The 19,169-nt window shown below is 43.7% G+C and overlaps 1 long non-coding RNA gene across 2 annotated transcripts in view; it reads left to right on the top strand.

Moving 5' to 3' along the window:
- The first annotated feature begins 535 nt into the window (after positions 1-535).
- Positions 536-19,169, top strand: part of LOC129391676 (uncharacterized) — a 19,428-nt gene continuing 794 nt past the window's right edge. The window contains exons 1-4 of one of the 2 annotated variants that reach the window (XR_008616312.1): positions 536-1,743; positions 4,147-6,484; positions 9,280-9,377; positions 11,723-12,496. This is a non-coding gene — a long non-coding RNA (uncharacterized lncRNA). Of the gene's footprint in view, positions 1,744-4,146; positions 6,485-9,279; positions 9,378-11,722; positions 12,497-19,169 lie in introns of those variants that run through there. The other variant, XR_008616313.1, reaches the window with a different exon arrangement.

Genomic DNA, 19,169 nt, shown 5'->3' with positions numbered 1-19,169 from the left:
CTTCTCTGAACTGTCCCCAGACTTCTGGATATTGCTCAACTATTTGCTGGATCTTTGCAGGTAAGAATCAGGGATGGACAAAGTGTGGGCTCTTACGAGGTGATCAGCATGCCTTGCTGCTTATAGACTGATCCTTCTGTTTTTGATGTATCTTTGAATTCATTCTCCCATGGCCAAACCCCACAGCACTACAGAATTCCAAGGATGTCCACCCCTGTAAGATCAGGTACTAGAACTCCAGGTTCTGCTACTTCAACTGGATTCCTTGGAACCTCATGACTGTGTATGACTTGATCCACAGTCATGAGTCTTTTCCTAGGTAAAGTGAGTAAATCAATCAATCTGTATTTTAACAGATGCCTTCTGAAAACATGCTTCAACCAAAAGTGGAATTCTAATGGTAGACACGTGGGCCTGGTGGGTTGTTAGAGCAGAGGTTTGTGGGTGGGGGTCTTTGGGTACCTAAGTAGCACACCACACGCTGGATCAACAACCCCATCCCTTACGGATACAGCAGACACGCCCTCCAAGAGCCAAAGTCTCCTCTCTCTGGGTGTGCAGAACACATGCCCTAGAAAGGAAGAGAACTCGGTAATGGTTTCTTAGGAGAAATAAACCCCAAGTGGAAGTGGACATTTGAGCAGAGTTTTAAAAGAAAAGTCAGGCTGGCAAACCGGAAGCCTCCTGGGGTGAGGTTGAACCTCTGCAAAGCTCTGGTTTCTCATTGACCATCTTGTTGTTCTCAGTTACAAATCAGTCTGGACCTTCCCTGTTTTCTTCCATCATCCTCCATCCTTAGAGAGATCATCTCAGCCCAGAGACAAAAAGCTATTATTCTGGTTTCTGGTTTGTATTTTTTTAACTGCCTGAGAAGATGTGCTGTCCGTCTCCTCGGGTATAAAATGGGGATAACACCCCTATCCTGGTATGGTTGTTATAAGGCTGGAACATGAGGGGAATTAAACAAAGTTGGGTTCCTGCCCCCTTACCAAAAATACTTTGACTAATTTCGAATACTTTGTTCGTTCAGTGATTATTTATTGAGCACCTACTATGGGCCAGGAACTGTTCTGAGTACCGTAGAGGTAGCAGTGGATAAGATAAAGTTCCTGTCGTTGTAAGGCTGACTTTCTATTGGGAAGAAATAGGCGAGGACCTGATAAGCAAATAAATAATATAAACTCAGATCATCAGTGAAGATAACAAATAGGACAATAAAGTAAAGAATGACTGTGGGGTTGGAAGGATCACATACACATCTTTCCATGCTAAGCTAAGATTTTAAACCAGTGTGCTAAATGTTCCCATAAGTGATCAAACTGATAAATACAGTGATTAATACTCCAGGACTGACTACTACCAGATCGTCTTCCAGACCATGGGTCCTGAATTGGGGTGGCAGACCTTAGTCTCTACATTCAAGTTGCATTTGCATAGCAGGCTGATCAGAGGGCCCAGGTGTAACTTGCCATCTCAGTAGACCCTGATGTCCACAGAAGGGGGCCACATAAGGTTAAACCCAGGGCCAGGTATTTCAAGGGTGGCTGGCAGGGCTCTTTGCCTGGTTGTACACAGAACACCAAAAGTTAAACTAAGGTCTCTGACCCCTAGATCCTTGGAGCCCCAGAGAGGCTATTGCTTTGTGTAGATGAAGCTAAAGCCAGAATCGTGACTGAATTACAGCCAGGAAACCACGTGTGGCAGCGGAACTGCTGGAGGTGTTGAGCCAGGACAGAGCAGCTCGTAAGTTTCTGGGAAGCCTGGATTTTCTCAGTGTCTAGGACTGATGTAGCCCAGCCCATCAACTCTGCATCCTCAGGCGAAGGAGCTGGAAAAAGAAGCCATGTGCCACACTGGCATGTTTTCTGTGTGTGTATGTAAATGACCTTGTTTTAGGGATTAAAAGAATACCTCTATGGTCACTTTTAGATAAGAAGAGTACTATGGTTTGTTATTCAGGCCAGAGTCTCTCCTCTCCTTTTCTTATATAATCAAATCAAATAGAGTCTCATCCTGAAACTAGGGAAGAGGCAATAAGCTGGAAAACTCTTTGGCCAGTTGTCAACTTTGGGATGAAATTTTTAAAAAAACACACAAATTCCAGTCTTTCTTTTCATATGGAAATCTCGAGTTCCCTCTCTGAACTGTAGCTTTTCCAAGGTTATAGCGTATCAGTTCTTTGAGAAGACCTACTTCTTGTCTCCCACCCCCAGTGTATTTATTCACAGATTTATTTATTTTTTAATCTATTGACTGACTCATATATGTTTATAATGGCTGTTGGTTGTAGAGCAGAGTTCTTGGCCTTATTAGGTTTATGATCCAGAAGGGGACACCAAAGCCACTTCACTTACAGAACCATGGGCTATTGAAGTTTGAGTCTTTGATACTTCTGCTGCAAAGGAAAACCGAGAGAGAGAGAGAGAGAGAGAGAGAGAGAGAGAGAGAGAGAGAGACAGAGACAGAGAGACAGAGAGACAGAGAGAGACAGAGACAGAGAGAGAAAGGGAGAGAAAACAGTATCTGGGAGAGTAGCCACTCAAACCTTTATCAGCTGAAAGAATCAGAGCATTGTTTGGGCCTCAGCAGAGCCCACTGAGAAGGCATGAGCCCAGGTGGCTCTGCCAGAGATGGCTGGCAGCAGTGAGGTACAGAAGAAAGGACGGCTCCTGGGAGAGAGAGACCTGGATTCTAGGTCTGCCCCTGTATTTCATAACAACTCCTAGAGCCCAGCTTTCCACCTGTGAAGTGAGAGACTCAGATGATGAGGAGGCCTTTCATTACTATGTTCTTCAGCCATGCTTATTGATGGAGTCACAGACTAACTCAGAACTCACTTTAATCAACATCCCACCCTCTAGCACTGGTGAGAAATGAGTTTGTTTTAATCTAGAAAGTTCTGTGATTGGTTGAATGGTACTATCTATGCCTTACACAGAGAACAGTTTACAAAGGATTAGAAGACAATGCACAGGACTTTTAAAACTATAGGAATGTAAGCTAAGTTTCCATTGATTCTTGAAGCATTTCAGGGCCTAATAACGATTCCCATCGATTTAGGAAAGGCCCAGCAGCAAGTTACTGTACCTAGTTAGGCCTTTTCCTCCTACTTGTTATGGAACTTGGGCCTTAAAAGAATCTCCATTATCATCGAAGCTCAGGTGAAGAAAAAGTTGAAGCAGCATTTCCAAGTTGACACAGCTAGTTAATGGAAAGCCAAGAAGGAAACGCAGTGCCCCCTGTTCTCAGGCCCTTTGTGTGCCTTGCTACTGTTTACAAACTTCACACAACAAATATACTTTATGCTTTGCCATGGCCTGGCCCTGAGGCAAGAACCAGAGGGCTCTCATCCTCGTGGGGAAGACAGAAAATAAGTGGCCAAGATCATTCCAGGTGGCCACAGGTGCTATGAAGAAAGCCAATCACAAGAATGTGATAAAACACTGGGTAGTTGGTTTGTTTGTTTTATTTTTTAGTTTTTATTGAAATACAGTTGATTTACAATACTGTGTTAGCTTCAAGTGTACAGCAAAGCGATTCAGTTATATATATATATGTATATATATTCTTTTTTCAGATTCTTTTCCATTATACGTTATTATAAGATATTCAGTATAGTTCCCTGTGCTATACAGTAGGTCCTTCCTTGTTGGTTATCTATCTTATGTCTAGTAGTGTGTATCTGTTAATCTCAAACTCCTAATGTATCCATCCCCCCTCTTCCCCTTTGGGTAACCATAAGTTTGTTTTCTATGTCTGTGAGTCTATTTCTATTTTGTAAATAAGTTCACTTGTATCATTTTTTTAGATTCTACGTATAAGTGATATCATATGATATTTGTCTTTGTCTGACTTCACTCAGTATGATAATCTCTAGATCCATCCATGTTGCTGCAAATGGCATCATTGCATTCTTTTTTATGGCTGAGTAATATTGCATTGTGTATATGTACCACATCTTCTTCATAAACATTGGATAGTTTAGACTTGAGGTCAGAAAAGGCCTCTCTGCATAGATGCTCTTCAGCGGCGTTCACTGGTGAATTCTTAAGACTCACTCGGAGTGAGTCTTAAGTGACTCACTCACTTAGGAAACATACTGCCATCCAACGCTGTTCAAATCTGTGGCACGTTGTGATTTTCTAGATACCATCTGAGTTGAGGCATGAATGATGTGGAGCCAACCACGTGGATTCCTGCAGAAGAGTCTTCCAGGCCAAGGGAAGAGCCAGTGTGGGGACCCACAGTTGAGGACAACGAGGAGACAAAGTCTGGTGTGGCTGCGGTTTGGGGACCAAGTCAGAGAGTGGCATGTAATGAGGTCAGAAAAGTCAGCAGCGTCCAGAACTGCAGAGCCCTGCAAGGAGTTTGAGTTTTATTTCACGTGCAATCGGGAGACTTCGAAGGGCATTAAACAGGGTAGTCACGGGATCCAATATATGTTTTCCAAAGATTGTTCTGGCTGTTGTGTGGAGAATAGAAGTGGAGGGGCAATGAGAAATAGGGAGGGCTTCCCTGGTGGCGCAGTGGTTGAGAGTCCACCTGCCAGTGCGGGGGACGCGGGTTCGTGCCCCGGTCCGGGAAGATCCCACGTGCCGCGGAGCGGCTGGGCCCGTGAGCCGTGGCCGCTGAGCCTGCGCGTCCGGAGCCTGTGCTCCGCAACGGGAGAGGCCGCAACAATGAGAGGCCTGCGTACCGCGAAAAAAAAAAAAAAAAAAAAAAAAAAAGAGAGAAATAGAGAGACCAGTTAGGAGGCGGGTGGGCGAGTGCAAGTGAGGGTGATGGTGGCACGGACGAGGGAAGTGGAAGTGGAGATGGAGGAGAATGGAAGGAGTTAGGGTACATGTTAGAAGTGGCACTGGCGGCACCTGCTGACAGGGTGTAAAGGAAAAGGAGAAATCAAGGAAGCCAGCGGATGCAAAGACTGGGGGGCAAACAGGTGTTTTAGCTGGAAATGACAAGTTCAGTTTTAAATACAGTAAGTTGACATTGCTTGTGAGACATATATTCCTTTAAACATTCTCTGATTTAGTCCAGGTTTGCCCCTATTTGTCTGAATTAAATGAGCTTCCTATGTCATGCTCTAGAAACTCCACTCAAGTTCCTGCCTGAGATTCTGGACAAGAGTTGGTTGTTCTTTAATGGCAACAGTGATATCATAGACTTGAGAAGATGTCCTAATTTCCCATTTAGAGAGGCCCTCCTGGTCTCTGGTTGTGCTCAGCTTTTCTTTCCCTTTATAGACCTCCCCGGGGCATCTGCATTGCAGAGGGGAGAGGCAGTGGGGCAGGTAGACCAAGGACACCCAGAAGGCAGAGAGACAACTGGGTCATAGACCCCAACATGTGACCCTCAGTTACCCTGGATTGGGTGGTTAGCGTTTGGGCTTCTTTCTGTTTAGGTTGGGGATAGACAGTGGATAATCAAAGAAAAAGAGAGCATATGAGATGAGATGTTTAGTTTGCAGAAAGTTGAGGTGGGAGAGAAAGCCAGCAGCCCGTCAGGAAAGAGGGGAGGGAGTCAGGATTGCCTGTGCACCTGATGGAAAGAACCCAGCGGAGGGTCTTGAACCAAATAGATGAGCTCATTTCCTCGAGGACCAGGAATCTGGAGAAAGGATGCATTCTAATTTGAGTGTGGAAGATACAGGTTATAACTATGAAGAGATGTGAGCTTCCCAGATAAGCAGGTAGCAGAAGATCTGGGCTGAGGGTAGAGGGTAGATTTCAAGGACTAAGCTATGCAGTCTAGCTTTGTTTTCAGTTTTTTGTTTTGTTTTGTCTTTTTCTGTTCTTGTTGTTTAGTGCAAACTAAAGCAATCTCTAGAGGCAAATGACCTGAATGCTTAAGACCATATATATGGTTTTTCCCCAAGGATCTTTATATCACTGATATTCCTACTGTCATCACAAGGCTGGAATTTAGTGTCTGCTCACTAATTTCAATTCCTGAAATGGTAAAGACCATGGGCACTGGAGTCAGAGAACTTGGGTTTGAATCCTGACCCTGCCATCTACTATGAAATTGGACATGTTACTTAGACCCTCTTTATCTCAACTACTTCATCTTTAAAATGGGGTCAGCGGACTTCCCTGGAGGGCCAATGGTTAAGACTCCATGCTTCCAATGCAGGGGAGACGGGTTCAATCCCTGATCCCACCTGCCTCGTGCCCTACTCCCACCACCAAAATGGGAGCCATGATAGTCCCTACCCAATAGAGCTGTGGTGAGGATAAAAGGAGTGAATGCATGTTAAGCCCTTGAAGTAGTGCCTGGCACCTATTAAGCCCACTAAAATTCCATTTCTTATAGGAAAAGAACAGAGGAGAAAACGGGCCAACAAGTTGTAGCTCCTTAGTCCCCCAAGTTTTCTGTGAGATCGAAGAAGAGGCCAGAGTAAACATAGGTGATTTATCACGTCATCTTGGCATGCTGGCATGAGTACCTGGGGACCCACTGGATCCTACATTAGAAGAAGGGGAGGGTGAGTACACTAGTCAATTACACAGCATGTGGAAAATATAAAAACAGCAGCACACTGTCCGAATCTGCCTCCTAAAAGCATTGCTAAGTAATTCACTGAGCCTCAGACATAGGCAGATGGTGGGATCCCTTGAAACGCCACTGTGAAGTGTCTGGAGGCTTTCTAGATTAATAGCATTAGAAAAATGCTGTTAGAAAAATCCTGCGTTAGAAACATCCAATGCCTGACTTTTACCACCATCCCCTTCAGTTTATGCCATCTCTCCCGAGGAGAGGAACTTTTAAAATTATTTTTAAATGTAAGAGGAAGAATAATTATCAATTATCAATCCATTAAGGAAAACAAACAAACAAAAAAACCATTCTAATTAACAGCCGTTCATGGGAGAAGAGCTTGCTGCTGCAGGACTAGATAAATGCCAACCCAAAGCTACAGGAATTGAGCAAGGCACACAGTCAAGTTCAATTATATCATCCTCACTCAGCCAAGTAATTGATATCTGATTATTTTGCCTGATGCGTGTTGAAGGAGAGAGAGTGATTTCTCCCTGCACAGGACCAACATCACAAGCAGCTCTGGACTGCTGCTCAAGGAACAAAAGAACAGACAGGGCAGGCTCACTGGGGAATCTGTCCCCAGATCAACCCACCTGAGGCAACGGAGACAGGGCAGCCATCTCCTGGAATTCAAAGCAGAGATCACCCCCAGTGTCTTTGACTTAGTAAAACCTTTCCATTCTGAATAGAGAACTTGCTGAAGCAACTTCCTGCTTGGCAGGAAGAAACTAGGTGGTGAGTTTCCCCCTCCTGTTAGCAGAAGTAGTTATGATAATGACAATGAATGTTGCTTAAAAAAAAAAAAAGCGCCTATCTTTAAAAGATTGATTGAGTCCTTTGTTTCATGACCTTGATAGCTAAATGGTTAGTTAATGAAGGATTTGTAAGTGCTGTTACTTCATATTCAAGAATCGAGGGAAAGTATCCTTCAGGTGCCCGTCTCCACAGTGAAGTGGAGATAATCTCTGAACAGCCATTTGAATGATTAGGGAATCTAATCCCAGTCCAGGGACATAGGATTTCAGTACTAACCCGAAAAAAGAAGTGAATGATACAGCTAATTATCATCGCACAGGCAAATAAATTCTAGCCATTCAAATCTGCTTCCACTCAAAAGTGCTATTTGTTGAACTTAAATAATGCCTTAGGACTTACTGATATAAACATTCTTATTTGCTAGAAAAGCCTTCATAGAAACAAAGCTCCAAGAGTCAGGCAAAGACTGAGACCAAGAAACATCAAAGAAACACCTCATTGTATTAGATATTTCCATGGAGCCTTATTGGACAGCCGACAACTGTGGGACTCTGTCTTGCTTTGATGACAGTTCAGCAGGCAGAACTCTTAGACACCTGCTATATCAGCAAACTGTTTTCTCCCAAGAGATAATACCATATATTGGTCAATAGAACCCATACTGTTAGGATGAAAAACACACTCATGGGTTTTTTAGAGTAAAAGGTGATGACCTTCTGTCCAACCCAGAGAGGTTAAGACCCTGTGTGCTCTAGATCACACAGAGGCAGACCCAGGACATGAAACCACCACGTTTTCCGGACTGCTGATTCAGTGCTCTTTCTACTTCACTGAGCTGCCTCTTAGGGAACACGTTTGAATCACTGCAGTTAAAAACAATCAACAGAATTACTCAACTTGCTTTACACTTGAGATAGACAGCTCTCAAGTGCAAGGGGAAAGGCTTGTGGCCCACAGCCTGCAGGAACTGAGCAATAAGGAGGACACATTCCAGGTGGGGGGACAAGATAGGGGGGACACATTCTCTCCAGGAGGGGAAATCCACAGAAAAGCAAACTCTGTGGGTGTGATTGTTTCACTGTATAGCACACATTTACTGAGTCTTTTCTATGTGAAATGCATTGTATCTTTTCATGAAATGATTATAAAAGGAGGTGTGGGTAGATGGAAGTGAGGATTGAAGACCTGGAGTTGTGCTTAGTATAAAAGTCACTTGCCTTGGAGTCCTATGTCAGGTACAACAGAGGACCCACAATGGGAAGAGAGAGAACTATGCCACCTGGTCTCAGGTGGAAACAGGAGGCAAGGCCACTTTTCTTGAATGTTTTCAATTATAAGTCACTGTAGAGGAAGAGAAAGAGGAGGAGGTTGTTATCTGCTACTTAAAATTCCCAGCAACTTCCAGAAAAATATTCTATATCTTCTAGATACACAGTAAATATTTGTTGAGAAATGAACTGCTGAATTGGTGAAAGAATGACTAGTCATGTCTCATTTATTTTGACTCTTTGTGGAATTATGTTGAGTTGAATGATTTTTCCAGTTAACTAAGATTTCCTCCTATAGATGTGAAGTCACCTGCTTTTAAACATGTTATATGGTCATGTTTTTAGTGCTTCAGTCATGTTCCTTTCTTCTTAAATGTATTTTATGGAACATAATTTTGCCTTTTCATTGGTTATTTTGCTGTGTACAACTGTGACTTTGAGGTTTGGAAGTGTGAGCTGTTTGCCTCCACTCTACAGTGATTTTTTTTTTTTTTATTCGGGGCTTCTTCATTCTCCTTCCTTACCTTACCAATCATCATGAGGGTGCATTACCGTGAGCCAGACACGCCCTAGGTACCTGGAAACAACAGTGACCAAGACGGATGTGGTTCCTTTACAAAGTTTCCAGTCTAGTCTGGAATTCAAACAAACCAGGCAAATAATTACAATCTGAGGTGAATTCTTTTTTTTTTTTTTTTTTTTTCTGGCCGCGCAGCTTGTGGGATCTTAGTTCCCTGACCAGGGATCGAACCCGTGCCCCCTGCATTGGAAGGGCGGAGTCTTAACCGCTGGACCACCAGGGAAGTACCTGAGGTAAATTCTGTGACGATAACTGCTAAGATAGAGAATAATATTAGAAAACAGGTGAGTATTCCTGTAGCGTGGTGAGCCCCGAAGGCCTTGCTCTGAAGGTGACAGTGAAGCCACATCCGGAAGGAGCCGGCCAGCCAACTGTGGGGAGAGTGCCTGGCAACCGTTTCCACCCCGCTTTGCCCTCAATCTCGTTGCTAAAGTCGGCCAGCAAATATCAGAAACACACGTCTGTTAAATCATTAATCTCGTGTTCACAGAAAATAGAGATGTTGCTCTTAAGGGGATTTCAGTCTTTCCTTAGGTGAAAATATATGTTTATGACAACGATTTTATTTACTCTTCATCCCACTTTGGAAAGACGTGCAAAGCACTGATCCCCAGGGGAATAAAAAATGAATGATGCGTGGCCCCCCTCTACCTTAGGAATTGTGTTAGTCAAGGTAAGTGAGGCTGCTTTGCGATAACATGTAATCCCCAAATCTCGGTGGCTTAATGTACTAGTAGTTTATTTCTCACTCACACAATTTCCAAAGTGGGTCAGCAGCTCTCCTGGGCAGCTCTCCTACAAGCTGTTACTCAGAAATCTAGGCTCCTTTCATCTTGTGATTCTGGCCTCTGTCCACAGAAGGTGAAGAGTGCACTGGAGGCTCATCAAATATTTTAAAAGACCAGTCTTGCAAGTTGCTTACAATACTTCCACCCAATTCCATCAGTCAGAACCCAAACATAGTCTCACTCTAACAGCAAGGAAGACTGAAAAATGAGGTCTCCCTATGTTCCCAGAAAGAAGAAATGGGATTGATGAAGATATAGCTGGCCTTCATTGTAGGAAGCTCTTAATTTAGTGGCCCAGAAAGTCCAGCAGACACTAAAGTATCTATAGGAGGGGCAACTGTTAAAAGCATTAAATAGAAGTGAAATCAAAGATGGGAGTCCACAGGGATGCGATTGATTAATTCTGATTAATCAATAAGGGATAGCTGATAAGGGAAGTCTGCTAGAGGAACTGGGTTTAATCAGGGTCTTAAAGGATGAATAGGTATTTAAATGGTAGAAATAAAAAAGTGAAGTTAGACAAAGGCACAAAAATGTGAACGTTCATACCAGCCAGATACGGTGAGGCATCTGGTGAGACTGGAGGAAACGAGTGGGGAACAAAGAGGGACCACATTCCCAAGGGTGTTGGATGTGAAGTTAAGTAGTTGGATTTTGTTCTGTGGGAAATAGGACATCATGAAAGCTTTTTGAATAGGTGGTAGTAATATGAGATTTGTGTTTAAAAAAAGATACTTTCTTTTCCATGTGTTTGGTTGTTGGCTGAGGTTGGTGGGAAGCTTGATGAGTGATAATTAGGGATGTTGCTGCTTCATAACAGGTAGTTCTTTTCTTCCAAGAATTGACAACACTTTATATGTGCTGGAGAAGCTCATTAATCCTCAATTTCTTCAAGAATAGCACAGATGAATTAAATATCCCTCTGTGACCTACGTACTTTACCAAACTGAGAGAACCTCACGCTGGTGGCCCAGAAGACATATAAAAGATGTTACAGGTTGCATCATCTGTCAGCCTTGCAGAGAAATCTGTCCAAATTCTTTTGGGAGAAGCAGAGCCATGTGCCAGCTCCCCAGCGGAGCCCAGAATACTGACATACGAGTTCAGGGATTTTTGGCAACACTTTGGGTCTATTGTCATCAGTACATTTGGGTTCCAGTTTTCAACTTGTTTCTGATCAGCCAATAACAGCCCATATCTTAAACTTCAACCTAAAAGATAAAGATCCATCTCTTCATGGATTCTCAATCCTACCGATCCGTCAGAGTGTTGATAGTCAGGTGTATTTCTCCATCACAGCATTTGTCTAAATGCATGGAAATTTTGTTTAAGTCCTAACATAGTTGAAGTATCTTTAGTTTCTTTGTAGCTCCTCATCCAAGGTCTCAACCCCTTTCATTCCCACATCCGCATCCTGGAGAACAGTTTAAAATACAGAAACGTAAAAACCTTGATGCTAAGTGATCTTTCTCCAGAGAAGTTTAGCACACTTCACTTAAGTAGAAGTCTCTGTTGGTTCTGCATCCAATGGCCAGTTCTTTCCTTACTTACTCTTTGGTGTCAAAGATTTTGTCCAGATATCCTGGACTTTTCCCTAATCTGACTCAGGAATAAATCCAAATTAATCTAATCACAGCAATTTTGTGCCCCTTATCAGCGATGGATTTAGGGGTGACCCAGTGTAGAAAATGATGCATGAGTACAGGTCTGCTTGGGGGTTTCTTGGAAATGTTGCCTTGAATTTGAAGAGCGCCAATGCCAGTATTTGTTTCTCTTCTCCCACCGTCAAGATACGGTACCTGGAACAGCAGTGGCCACCGTGCAGCCCTGGGGAAGCCCAGCTGGAGCAATGCCAGTGCCCTGAGGATGACTGACTAGGAGGACAAGAACAGCTTAGGGCTCTGATGGCCTTGCAAAGTCAGTCACTGGCTTAACCAAACCCAAGGAGTTCTACCAGGACCTCTTTTATGTGAGATGATTCATTTTCTTTACTGCTCTAAGCTGATCAGTTTGGACTTTTCTGTTACTTGCAGCAGAAGCACTAGAACCAATAACAATGGCAATTCACACCGTTTCTTACCATCCCAGTGAGGAAAGTAGATGGTCAGAGCAGAGCACTCACGTTACATCACTCTAAGCTATAATGTAATCAGTGCCCCTGGAGTTGCACAAAGCAGGTTCCGGAAAGCAGGGAGTGAGCAAATCGCTTCATTTGAGTCACCGAGGGGATCAAGAAGAAAGCCAGGAAGAAGGCAGCCAAGACGGTGGCTTCCTCCTTGAAGGTCAGCTGGAGCATGGAGCCTGGCTCAGCCAGCTCTCATTCCTTTTGCCCATAAACTTGGGCCACTTCACTCTACATCTCGAAGCTTCAGCTTTTCTTATCTGTAAGATATATGCCTCGCAGGTTGCTGTGAGAATACAAAATAATGCATGATAATTCATGTAGTGTGGTGCTAACAGCCCATGCACTATGGGCATTCAGTAAAGGCAGCTTTTATTTTAACAAGCGTGATGATTCCCAAACTTTTTCTGCCTCAGGTCTTTGATGGTAGCAAAGACCCTCTGGGTCATTTACCCTCTTACTGTCACTTGACACCATAAATTCATAGGCCAGAAGGGAAGGAGAGTGTTCCATGAATGAGACTCAATTTGCAGCTGTGATCAGTGAGTCATTACTTCATGCCTGAAACCCACATTCAAACAACTCCATCTCCGTATGTGAAAGCTCATATGCATCAGGAAAGATCCTGGGACCATACCTGAGAACACATTTTCTTTTTTTTTCCTCGGATTTATTGAGATATAATTGCCATATAACATTGTGTAAGTTTAAGGTGTACAATGTGTTGATTTGATACACTTATATATTGCAAAATGATTGCAACCATAGCTAACACCTCCATCACATCATATAATTACTAGTTCTTCTATTGTGGTGAGAACATTTAAGATCTACTCTCTTAGCAACCTTCAAGTATATAATACAGCATTGTTAACTATAATCACCATGCTATACATTAGATCCTGAGAACTTATTCATCTTGTAACTGGAAGTTTGTATCCTTTGACCAACATCTCCCTATCTACCCCCCAAGGCCCTGGTAACCACCATTCTAATCTCTGTTTCTATGAGTTCAGCATTTTTAGATTCCACATATAAATGATATCATATAATATTTTTCTTTCTCTGACTTATTTCACTTAGTGTGATGGCCTCAAGATCTGCCTATGATGTTACAAGTAGCGGGATTTCCTCCTATCTTATGGCTGAATAGACATCTTCTTACGTATTCATCCACTGATAGACACTTAGGTTGTTTCCATATCTTGGCTGTTGTGAATGAACACACAGTATAGATATCTCTTGGAGATTCTGGTTTCATTTCCTTTGGACATGAAAAGGAAGTGGAATTGCCGGATCATATGGTAGTTCTATTTTTAATTTTTTGAGGAACCCCTGTACTGTTTTCCATGGTGGCTGCACCAATTTACATTCCCACCAACAGTGCACAATGGTCCACAGAACCCATTTTCTTAAGCTATATTGCCACCTACAAATGGAGGAACCCTGGGCTTGTAAGAGTCATTTCAACCAAGTGCCACGCCACTTACAGATACGCTGCATTAATTTTTTTCATAACTACTTGTTAGCCTCCAGTTTGAGAGAAAGACAATTAAAAAAAAAAAAAACCCTGGAATGTTCTTGCTCGGAATGATAATATCTCATTAGAAGCCCATTTCATTATAACTGTACAATTCATTATGCTGAGCACTTCATTAGAAGTATTGTAGAACTCCTGACAGCTTGAATATTGAAATGAATCTGAGTTAGAGCTTTACTATTTCTTGAGGGCATTTTCTAATTAATGCAAGTCTAAGAAACCAGAAAAAGTGAGAGTCTTCATATTTTCTTCTGGGGGTCATTACTGGAGATGTGTTTTTAAACAAATCATTTTGAATTAGGAAGCTTTCTTTAGCACAGAAAGCAAGAAATAGTCCATAAACCCGAAATAGTCACAGTGAGGCCACATCTGTCTTTACAGATACAGAGAGCTCAGAGTGATCTGCACTTAATGCTAAGCCAGATCTTTTTAGAGTGCTGTTAGGGACTTAGGGGTAAAGAGAGCGGACTGAACATTTTCGTTTATTGCTCTTTCCTCTTGAAAGCCCACTGAAAGGACAGCAATGGAGGTTTAAAAAGGGTAGAAACCCACAGGGACAAAGAAAATGAAGGGGAAGAACAGAGCAACAGAGTCCTGGCAGCTGCAGGCTTAAGGACAGGGACTGTTGACTTTTCAGACCCAAGAACCAGAATCCGAAGCCGACAGAGTAGGAGGTGAGATGCAGACTTATTGCACTCGGCATCCCCTGGATGTGCAGGAATTAGTGGTTCCAGTAAGTGGAGCTAAAGGTGGGGCTCTAGGAGGATCAGCTGAGAGTCTGCTTGGGAAGCATTTGGATCCCCGGCAGAGGGATGGTCACTCGTCTCCACTGGTTCAAGTCGAGAGGTTTTTCCCTCTGGAGAGGGTGGAACAGAGGGTCTCTGGACTGGAAGATTCTAGAAATGGTTGACGGCAAGTCTACCATAATACAACAGGGGGGATCAGATGAAAACTCACACATCTAATGATGAGACCTTCCCTCCAAGCCCTCTTAGGTTAGCAAAATGCCGGCAGCAGGGCCTAGACCCTGAGCATGAGATTGGAAGATGCTTCTTTGAGGAATCTGACCATCCCAAGGAGAAATAGCTAAAAATGGCTCCCTCAGGGAGTTCCCAAGAAAACAGCCAGTCAGAGCGGTGGCTCCCAAAGTGTGGTCTCCAAGCCTGCAGTGTCGGCATCACCTGGGAACCTGCTAAACATGCAAATTCTCACACCCTGCTCCAGACCTACAGAATAAGAACCACTGGGGTAGGACCCTGAGATCTACTTTAAGAAGTCCCCCACCTATTCACTAAAGTTGAGAACTACTGCTCTTCAGCAAAGCTCACCATGGACACAAAATTTCCCTTCCTTATAAATATGAGCAGACAATCAAGGGTGAGCAGATATCTAAAGAAAGATGGAGAACAAAATAAATTGAAATAAATAACAATCTTGGAGGAAAAAGAGACTTTTCAGGAAAAATTAAACTTGGAAAACAGCTAACATTAATACCCTTGGAGGGGTAAGAAGAGACATTTCGTCCATGAAAACAAGAAGAGGTGACTATTTTTTTTAAGAAGGGGTCCTTTGAAAAACAATGAAAATGGGCTTTTGAAAATTTTTAAATATGGTCGTAGAAATGAAGAATTCAACCAAACACTGAAAAGTGAAGCAAAAAGACATTAAAAAAAAAAAAACGGGGAAAAAGAGAAAAATCTGAAGATTAGTCTAGGAGAGTGATCCGGACAAAGGAAGCAGAGGGGAGATATAATGAAAGAATTGAGAATTGTTTCCCAGCATTGAAGACCATACAGCCCTAGATGGGATCCACACCGTGTCCAGACATTGGATGAAAATAGATTTGTATCCAGACATGTCATTGTCAGATTTCAGCATGTGGGAATAAAGAGAAGATCCTGCAAGTTTCCAGAAAGAAAACCTAGGCGCATACTGAGGATTAAGAGCCAGAATGGCTTCAAACGTCTCTGGAGCAACATTGGATCCTGGAGGACAATGGAGCAAAGAAGAGAGAGCCTGAAGGAAGATGGTGTCCAAAGTTGAATTCTATACCCTGGTAGATGATTAATCCTATGCGGAGACAGAAAAAGTATCATCCAATGTGAGGGTAGAATAAAGACATTTAAAAACAGGCTCAGGGACTTCCCTGGTGGCGTAGTGGTTTAGAATCCACCTGCCAATGCAGGACACGGGATCGAGTCCTGGTCCGGGAAGATCCTACATGCTGTGGAGCAACTAAGCCCGTGAGCCACAACTACTGAGCCTGTGCTCTAGATTCCGTGAGCCACAACTACTGAGCCTGTGCTCTAGAGCTCGTGCTCCACAACAAGAGAAGCCACCGCAACAAGAAGCCCGCGCACCGCAACGAAGAGTAGCCCCTGCTCGCCACAACTAGAGAAAGCCCACACGCAACAACGAAGACCCAACGCAACCAATTAATTAATTAAAAAAATAAAACCAGGCTCAGTTTTCGAAGTTCTCGGATCGAGAGGTTCAATTTTTTTTTTTTTTTTTTTTTTTTGTGGTATGCGGGCCTTCCTCTGCTGTGGCCTTTCCCGTTGCGGAGCACAGGCTCCGGACACGCAGGCTCAGCGGCCATGGCTCACGGGCCCAGCCGCTCCGCGGCACGTGGGATCCTCCCATACCGGGGCGCGAACCTGGTTCCCCTGCATCGGCAGGCGGACGCGCAACCACTGCGCCACCAGGGAAGCCCCGAGAGGTTCAATTTTATAATAAGAACTGGATAGTGGTCACTGTCAAAGTACCAACTTCTGATTCGCAGAGACGCTTATCAGAGAAGTACTTAAACCAAGGACTTTGTGACGACTGCTGTTTGTCCTCTGCATCTATTCTCCTCCCTCTTCCATCCAGGCTCCACCTGTGACCAGGAAGTTCTCTCTCCTGAAGGCTTGTCTCTCCAGCCTTCCCCTACATCCTTAGGATACTAAGCAAACCCTTTTGTTCTCAATGAGGCTTCATCTTGCCTCAGTTCTAGAATTTCTATCTAGAGGGGGTTGGGTAGAAATCTAGATGAGGGGGGTAGGAGGCCAGCCCTGGGGTCTTGTCTACAAGCTGCATTCTTAAAAACTTAGATTTCATAGCACTTTAAATAAAACTTTTCAATGAGATTTTACTTACTGTAAATATAAGGTTAAGAAAATATTGCTTGCCCCTCCAAATGTTATTTTTATTTGGGGTGGATTGGAGGACTGATAGAGATTGGGGCTGTGAGCTCAAGGCCCCCGCCTCAGCCATCCTTGGCCCTTCTTCCTGGGATGATGGCAGGAACAGAGTCATTCTTCACAGTAGGTGACTTGGAGGCTGTTTGGATGCGCCTTCTCGTTCCTGGGAATGAATTACCTCAGGTCTGACCCACTTGGAGTGTCTCGCAGTGAACCTCCCTCTTAGAAGCTGCTCTCATAAGCTGCCCAGCTGGCCTCAGAGCTGCAAGACTGCTTTCTCAGACAACTACTGTTACAGAGATTTACTCAAAGATCCCTAGATTGGCCAGGGCAGGCATTCTGGATGATAGCACAAGGACACTCTCCTGCTTTCTCAGCTTCATTGGGCTGAGCCTTAAGGCAGGACCCAGATCCACTGGGTTTTGGGTGAACTTTTCGTTTAGCATGGTGGTTAAGAGCCTGTCTTGGAGTGAGACAAAAATGGGTTCAAGTTCTGGCTCTGCAAACTGTCTGGAGAATGGGACAAGTGAACCTGTCTCAACTAGTGGTGGTGGATTCAACGAGCTAACGTATGCAAGGATTAAGCACATTAAATCCTCAATCAGTGACAGTTCATTAACAAAATTAACCAGAACTCTCTAAGAGTTTCCTCAGGAAAAAGCACTGCGAAAATAGTCCCTCTGGGCTAAGGTATCTGGGAAATGAGACCAAAATCTCTAGGTTCTTTTATTTATATTCTCCCCTTCCCTTTTCCTTCCCTCCCCCCATGTTGGCCCAGGGACACAGCTACAAATTAAGTCCAATCTCAGCACTAGTTCTAAAAACGCTGTAACCTGAAATATAGAAAAACAGACACATCAGATGTTTAAAGAAAATTTAAAAGACAAAATGAAACACAATGTAAAGCTTTTCCTCCCCCCTTTTATTCTAGAAGTGTGTCCCTATTTGTCTCTAACTTTCACCAGTGGGTAGAGTGATAATAATGCTAATTGGCGTTATTTGTCAAGAGCTTTGTATGTACCAGAGTCTTTTCCAAGCATTTTACTAAGATTATCTCATTGAACCCTTATGGGGCTCCTAGGAGGTAGATACCTTTCTTATTCTTTTTTGGAGATAAGAAAACTGGGGCTTAGAGATGATAACTAACTTATGGTGAGGCATACAGCAGCTCACTGCGCGGAAGAACACCCCAACAGTTTGGGTTCCTGAAAGCATGGTGGTCAGCCTCGTACAGGAGGGACATCCATGGACTCCACCCTTCTTGTCCCTTATGGCTTCTAGGAAAAGTGTGGAAAAGGTCAGTTTTCTTCTTAGTCCCATGTAGCTAGCAGGGAACTTTCTGCATGTCCAGGGGTATTTCTCTGTCCTCTGCCTCAACACACAGAGGTGTGCAGAAGGGGTTGGTCCATGAGAACTTAGAGGCAGAGACTGTCAGGGCTCAGTTCGACCCTCTGACTTGATTCCTGTTCATCTCCCCACCCTCCAGACCCTTCAGGGGCCAGGACTGGGTCTCCCCAAAGGGGTGCATAGCAGAAGCAAGTATTCTAGCTTTGCTACCCACATTTATTTACTTTCTTTCATAACTCTTCAGTTCCCTCTTGGCAAGATTATTCCCAACAGGTGTATCAGGAGGAAACCTTGACTAGATGATCTGCAAAGTTCCAACAACTCTGAAATTCTGTCATTCTGTTGTTATATAAGTTAATGTTCTATAAAAGATAAAGATATGCATCACAGGTGTTAAGGGCATCCAGAAACGTCACTGGATATTAGTGCTTTCTGGGAATCTCTTTTAGGCATTGACAGTTGGGGGTCACATTTCCACTAGGCTGAGGAGAAATCAGAAGGGAAATGGCCTTGAGCCGGCCTTGTGTGGGCCACTCTGTGGTCGGCTGAGAGCTCCTCTTTGACCGCTGCCATCCAGCCCAGCCCTGCAGGGTCCATGAAGAGTGGCTAAGGACCACCCTCAGCAGGTACTTCGTGGGTAGAGCGTGAGCTTGGATATTAAACCCTCCACGGTTCAACTCCCAGCTCTGCTACAGACTGGCAGTGTCACCCTAACCTCTCTGTTTTCTCATCTGAAAAATGCAGGTAATGCCACCCTCTTCCCTGGGCTGTGGTAATGCCCATCTCATGGTAAGCAGTGCATCATCAGTAGCTGTTAACGATAGCATCACTAACTAGTCTAACTGCCCTTCCTGTTTGAAAGGCTCACAGCCTGTAATGCTGGGCTGCGGACCACTCTCACCGACACTGGGACTTTGATTTTTGACTACCACCGATTCGCAAGAACTAAACTAGGCGTGGCTGCGGCTATCTCCACTGTCATTTAAAAAAATCAGATTTAATTTTGGAAATTTGAATGTACTTTTTTTTTTTTTTTTTTTTTTTTT

The sequence above is a fragment of the Physeter macrocephalus genome, chromosome 20 (assembly GCF_002837175.3).
Source record: "Physeter macrocephalus isolate SW-GA chromosome 20, ASM283717v5, whole genome shotgun sequence".
NCBI classification, from domain to species: domain Eukaryota; kingdom Metazoa; phylum Chordata; class Mammalia; order Artiodactyla; family Physeteridae; genus Physeter; species Physeter macrocephalus.
Note: the sequence above shows the minus strand (reverse complement) of the source record. Positions and strands in the feature narration are given on the sequence as shown.